Source organism: Teleopsis dalmanni, chromosome 2 (assembly GCF_002237135.1).
Source record: "Teleopsis dalmanni isolate 2A chromosome 2, ASM223713v2, whole genome shotgun sequence".
Classification (NCBI taxonomy): domain Eukaryota; kingdom Metazoa; phylum Arthropoda; class Insecta; order Diptera; family Diopsidae; genus Teleopsis; species Teleopsis dalmanni.
The window spans coordinates 121851471-121857948 of NC_051847.1; positions in this window are offsets into that span (position 1 = coordinate 121851471).

Consider the following 6478-nt stretch of genomic DNA (forward strand, 5'->3'; position numbering starts at 1 on the left):
GAAAAAAGTAAATTTGCAAAGTTGTTGAGTGCATCACCTTTCTTCAGTGCCTGCCAATATTATACAAAATGTCGCCTCCCCTGAAACAAATAATGCTTATTTAACAAACTCACCACATATAATACCAAAATCTCTCTAACTTACCCTTTACTTGTAGCCAATACCTTACATAACGCCGGACTCCAAATCAACGAAGAGTGGCACATTAACTCTTCGAAGCCTATGAGATCCAGTCCAATATTCTTCACATGCAAATCCATCCAATCTAAGCTCGCCACGGAAACTATTTTTCCATTTAAATAGGTAACAGTTATCAGAAGTAAAAACCAATGTTGCAATGACAAAAAGTAATCACGCATTGGATGTCACGGTAATAACACAACATCCGACAAGCTCATTTTATAATCAAATCAAGTTTCAAACGAATTTGATTCGTTTTTAGTTTGGATCGGAAGACGTCTTCAACTACTTTATATATGTTATAATACAAACAGAAAACATTTAGTAAATATTTAATTTAATCTAGTAAATATTTAGTATAAAAAAACCTATACTATACACTATACTCTATGTTCAAATATTAGATCTATTTATTTAGAGATTTATTTAATCTATTTAGAGAACTTTTACTTTACAGAGAGAATTCATTCCGTTTTTAAAAACATAGGACTAAAAAGTAAATAAAAATATAAACGAGCAATTTAAATATATTTAGATATTATACTTAACCTCAAATAAAATAGGAGCACCATTTTGATATTTCTAAAAAGCCAGTGCCAGCTAGGAATAAGGTCTTGATAGTACGGTAAGGGAGTATGTCAAAATGTAATTCTTTCAATTTAGCTATTGTTTTTATCGATCTGTGCGTTATTATTTTTGGTCCGATGTGCACAAACACGGCAGACACTTCGAAGGCAACGTAGACTAAATTCTGGTTTAAAGTTGTTAACCACTGATATCTTGAAAATATCGATAATCTCGTCCAATATCATCTGTCGGTTTCCTATTTTGTGAACTTTTTCATGTTTTTAGAACAAATGGCAATTGTGGGCAATCAGTGCGTTAAATATGATCGGTGTTTGTACAACCAAGTTCAAATTCAGTAAACCACCCAATAATAGTTAATCGCCTAAAGCATATAACGCTTCATGACGCTTATCAAGCCACTATTAGGCATCAAAAATATTTTTCTCCATTCAAAAACAATATTTAATTAACACCTATCATCTATTTTGTCCATTATTTTATATATTATCAATTTTGATCCACGACCTGTAATAATCATTCTGACAAAAGCATGATTCTACGATCATAAAATTTTAATTTTTTGCTCGCAAAAAACAGTTTCAGGTGACTTTTTCAGGCCACATCCTTAGTATTGAAGAGACCGGGATAAATAATCTTGATTATTGATTATAAAAATTATCATCAAGGTCATTATTTTAAATAAACAAATAAATAAGTAATTTTAATAATATTTTATATGCTTGATTGATTTAATATATATCAATCAAGAAACTTATTTCGATATTCATCCGTGGGGTCTTGAAATTAAGAGCACTCAATAAAAACCAAAACATTAATAAATTTTGTTGTTATTGTAGCAAATTTTTTTATTACGAAGTTGACTTTATTTTAAATTTTTCATATAATATTTTTTTTAGTAATAATTTATTTATTTTTTTTTAAAGATTTTCAGCAAAATTTAGCACAAAATAAAATGCACTAAGATATTAATTGACTAGAAAATAATATGTACTCGTTACTTGAGGGGTTTAAACGTCTATACTTTCCATTCTATAGTAATGTTAAAATTAGTTTTTTGTGTATAATATTTACAGTGAGATATATAAAATATTATAGAAACAATAATAATTAAATCAATTATTACATTTTTTTAAATTTAATCCTTTTTATGCATAGTAAAAAAATTTTATGAAACTTTTCGTTGGGACTGTTCTTCTCAGTGCACTACTCAAAAAAAAAAAATATATAAACGAATAAAAATGAATTAACAATAATAATAAGTTTAATTAATAAACTCAGTTTCTTTTTTTTTTTTTTGTATTATACATATTATATATTCGCAAAAGTGTTTGGTGAAAAATAGTTATATTATTTTTAAGCTGAAGCTAAAAACTGTGCCAAATCTTTAATTCGCAAGCTTTTTTTATTGCAAGGGGTTTTGTTAATTAATAAAAATTTTGCTTACTGTTCTTAGCAGAAAGAGATTTATTCTGACTCCTATTTGAAAAATATACCTTTAATATACAATAAAATTCTGACCTCAATCTAAGCAACTAGATTATAACTTTACATCTCTTAAACTTAATGTGTAAATCTACTACTATATGAAATCTTTGAGTTCTTTGGTAAAACAGGTACCGTCTCAATAATTTCCTGTACTATATTCTTGTGGTAATACTACTATTAGTTAAAGAACTTATAGTATAAACTTCATACCACAGTCTTGACAAATTCAAAATAAAAAGTGGATTTGTTTTCTATTCTTACTGATTTTTCCGTTAAAATTTTCTATTTTCAAACTTTTCTTATTCAACATGGTAGACATCCTTCTTATGTAAAGATAAAAATATATTTAAAAGTTTTTTAAAAATGACCCACATTACTATTCCATTAAAAATAAGCAAAACATTGATATTAGTTAGGTCCAACTAAAATGGCAATAGATTAATTGTATTACGTCTGTCTTTAATGGAAGTTATCTCTTTAAATAGACAAATTCCAGAGATGGAGAAACCAAGTAGGATAAAATAACTGGGATGTTAGTGAAACTTTTGTAGTTTTGTTATGGAAAATTATATATTTCCTACGACAAAATTTCTCATCTCTCCCTCTCTCATTACTCCTTTTCTCTCTCTTTTTTTCTTTATATTGAAAGAGCTAGTTCTAAACGATTCTGCGTGGACTAATTAAAAAGATTAGTCTAAGCTATATATAACTATAAGTTAGGTTGCTATACACTTCTTCGAAAATTTTAATAATTTTAGTCATCTTAGTATTTTAAAAAACATTTTATCTTATTAAACAGGCATATTCTATTAACAATGAATATACACATATGTATGAGTATAATGCTTCAATGCATGTCGGAGGTTTAAGTCCTTCAATCCCATTCACTATGCGATGTTATTAGTGTAGCTTTTCATGCGATTCAAAAACAAAATGTTTTTTAATCAAAATGTTTTTCTAGATTTATAAGAACACAACACCATATCTGAAATTTTTGGATGGTGTTGAAGAAACATTAATCTTAAGCTTTTAGAAGCTTTTCAAATATTAATATTTCAATAAGATATAAATAAAATTGAAATTATTAAATTAAAGTAAAAAAATTCATTCGAAAAAGAAATTGTAACCGAAATTACGAATTACTAAGGACATGTGCGAATTAGGCTAAGTGGATGCTAAACCAAATGGGACTTTTCTTGGGATTTTTTGCACTGCACACATTTAGCCATTTATCAACACGTATCGACACATCACTATATTATCGGCACAACTTAGAATTTCCCTTATTTAGAACGCAACTTAGCCTAACTCGCACACGACCTAAGAAGCCTAGGCCAACCTGTTCAATAATGCAATCCTGTTCAATAAGGAATACATACTAACTAAAATCAATACAAAATTAGTAAATTATTGGCATTATTACTGAAATTTAATTGATTTTTCTTAAGCATATATTGAATATGAAATAACTCAACTTAGAGTAATGTGAACTATTTATTTTCAAAGGTTTTAAAAATGACCGGGTTTACTTATCGCCCGTCACACCCTTCTCTGATAACTAAATGAAACTCACTACTTCCATTCAAGTGTGAAACGATAAGGAAATTTTTTTCTAATAAATCAAATAACTTTATATTTAATTAACCACTAAAATTTTATATAATTACTTTCCAAAAGCATGTCAATTGATTAGGGTTTCAATAAAAAGTAATAATAAATAATAATCTAAAAGTCTAAATTATTAATACAAATGGATGGTGTGAGATAAAAAATCTGCAAACTCATATTTTTTATATATCTCTTAAATATGTATTTAGGAGATTTTGTAGTAATTAATTCAAACATTGAAAATGTCTTTCAGTTCGAATAAAAAATAATCAAATTTGTCTAATACTGAACTATAAACACAATACCTTACAATTAATGTGGCATTTAATTGCGCTAATTGTGGTTTGTCTTAGAGCTGATTTCATAGTAAGGCTTAAAACTGACTAAAGTGTGAATTAAGTCAGCAAAGTTGATTAGGACTAGGAATAAACATGGTACTAACTCCCAGCGGAGCGGAGCACTTTGACCAGATTGATCTTTTGTGCTCCAACAGACCCTAACCGAACGCCTTCCGAATGAAAGCCAGAATGTCGGCCGTTGAGAACCTCTTAATGTCAGAAGGAGAGGATAGTTCTCGACCCATTGACCTCCTCCTGGTGCATATTAAGGCTGGGCAGTCACAGAGAATGAGTCGACAATCGGACAGACCCATTTTGTTAAGGTGATAACGTAGTCCATGGTGACCCGTTAAATATCCCACCAGCAACTCAACTCTGCCAGCAAAGTTGTTTACTTGCGAATGACTTTAATCAGTATTGAAACTAAGTTTACGATTGTGAAATCTGCTCTTATTATTGTGCTTTTTAAATATAGCATATGTCAAAATATATATAAGCGACAGAGCCCTGAAGCTATTCGCAAAAATCGACAGGCTGCTCTACTTAGCACTATCTAATCTCAAAATATTCTCTAACCGCACGGGGCGGTACGCAGTCATCGGTATCAGTTATCGAATAATCACGGAGCTTTTGAGGAATATTTAAATTAGTCAGTGAGAAGGGTGGGACTCTGCAGAAACCCCCCAGATATTAAAAGGTAAAACTGCCCAGATGCACATGAATGAATCACTAATTAATCATTAATTAATTAGTTAAATAATTTATATATTAATATCATTTAACTTAAAAGTTATAACTTATACTGCTGGCTATAACTATTAACCACTGTTAACTATTAAGCATTTAATTTTTATTCTCACCATCCACTACGCACGCATATATTTAATTTTATAGTTTAATTGTATATATGCATATATGCTATTATAATTGGATTTTAATATGGTTAAAAATATTAAAAAAAATAAAAACAATTGAAAGCAGCAATTTAAACATTGTTATAAAAAATATTATGTACGTCATTAGCATATAATTCGTATATACAATGGATCACACTTTACAAATTTTGTTATTAAATATATATGTATTTTTATATATGTCTTCTACTACATATATGGTATAATAATTAAGCAATCCGTTTGTGGTTTATTATTAAAATGTCATTACTTTAATGGTCTCAGATAAAACCAATTTACAGATTATTAAAAGGGGGATACGCATTGTTTATAAAACCTGTCTCATTTTTTGCGTTTGGTATATTTGTGTATAACTATTATTTAACTATATAAGTGAAAAAGCTATTATTATATATGCATATACAAAAATTGCTTAAACTCATATTTTAAAATTAATTAAAAATATTATAAATTTTTTTACAACGTATTATTTTAAATTAAGTTCTTAATTTTTTTTTGCAAATATATATATAAAAATTGCAATTCATTTTCTATTTTTATATTTCATAGTTAATTTTTTTTTAATGTAATATATTTAAAATGTAACTAATTTTATATAAAATGCATATTCTGTACGCTTAAAATAATTTATATAATGTATATATTATCTATATGTATATATATATATATGCTTTTATTTCAAATAAGTTATAGTTAAATTTTTTATATAACTTTTTTTTATTTAAATTATTTTGTTATACTAGATTTTAATTAATTCTATTGACTACATTTTCTGTTTGTTTTTGTTTAATTTTTACTGGACAACTCATTCTTGTTGGTGTTATAAAAATTTTGTTAGAAATAAATTAACAGGAACAGCGATTACCCTCCGAAAGACTACCAAGACTAAATGTTCCTCCTAACCCATTTGACCCAGGCGATTTTTTATCTTGCGGCTTATCGTCATTGTCGAAATTATCACCCTAAAAATATTTAAACAATAGATTTTATTTATTATAAATATTTTTCATTTTCATAACCAAAAACTTAATATTAATTATGGAACAGGCTAATTAGTAGGTTAATTGGAAAAAAATTTACTGTTTTTGTAAGTAGCGTCGTTTATTGAAATTAATTTCCGATATTTCGACTATATTCTGTATTCATTTTTTGTGGAACTTGGACGATTTAAAAACATTATTTAAACACCAATTAAATGTGCTTTAATTAGGTTAATTTAGGTTATACCGGCGATCCGCAGGGATCCACTTAGGCTTAGTGCTTTAATTAACTGACCAATAAACCCATTCTATAATGAATATTGAATTTATTATATAATTTAATAATAGTCTTAGGTTATGGTGAAAATCAATGCAATTTTTATTA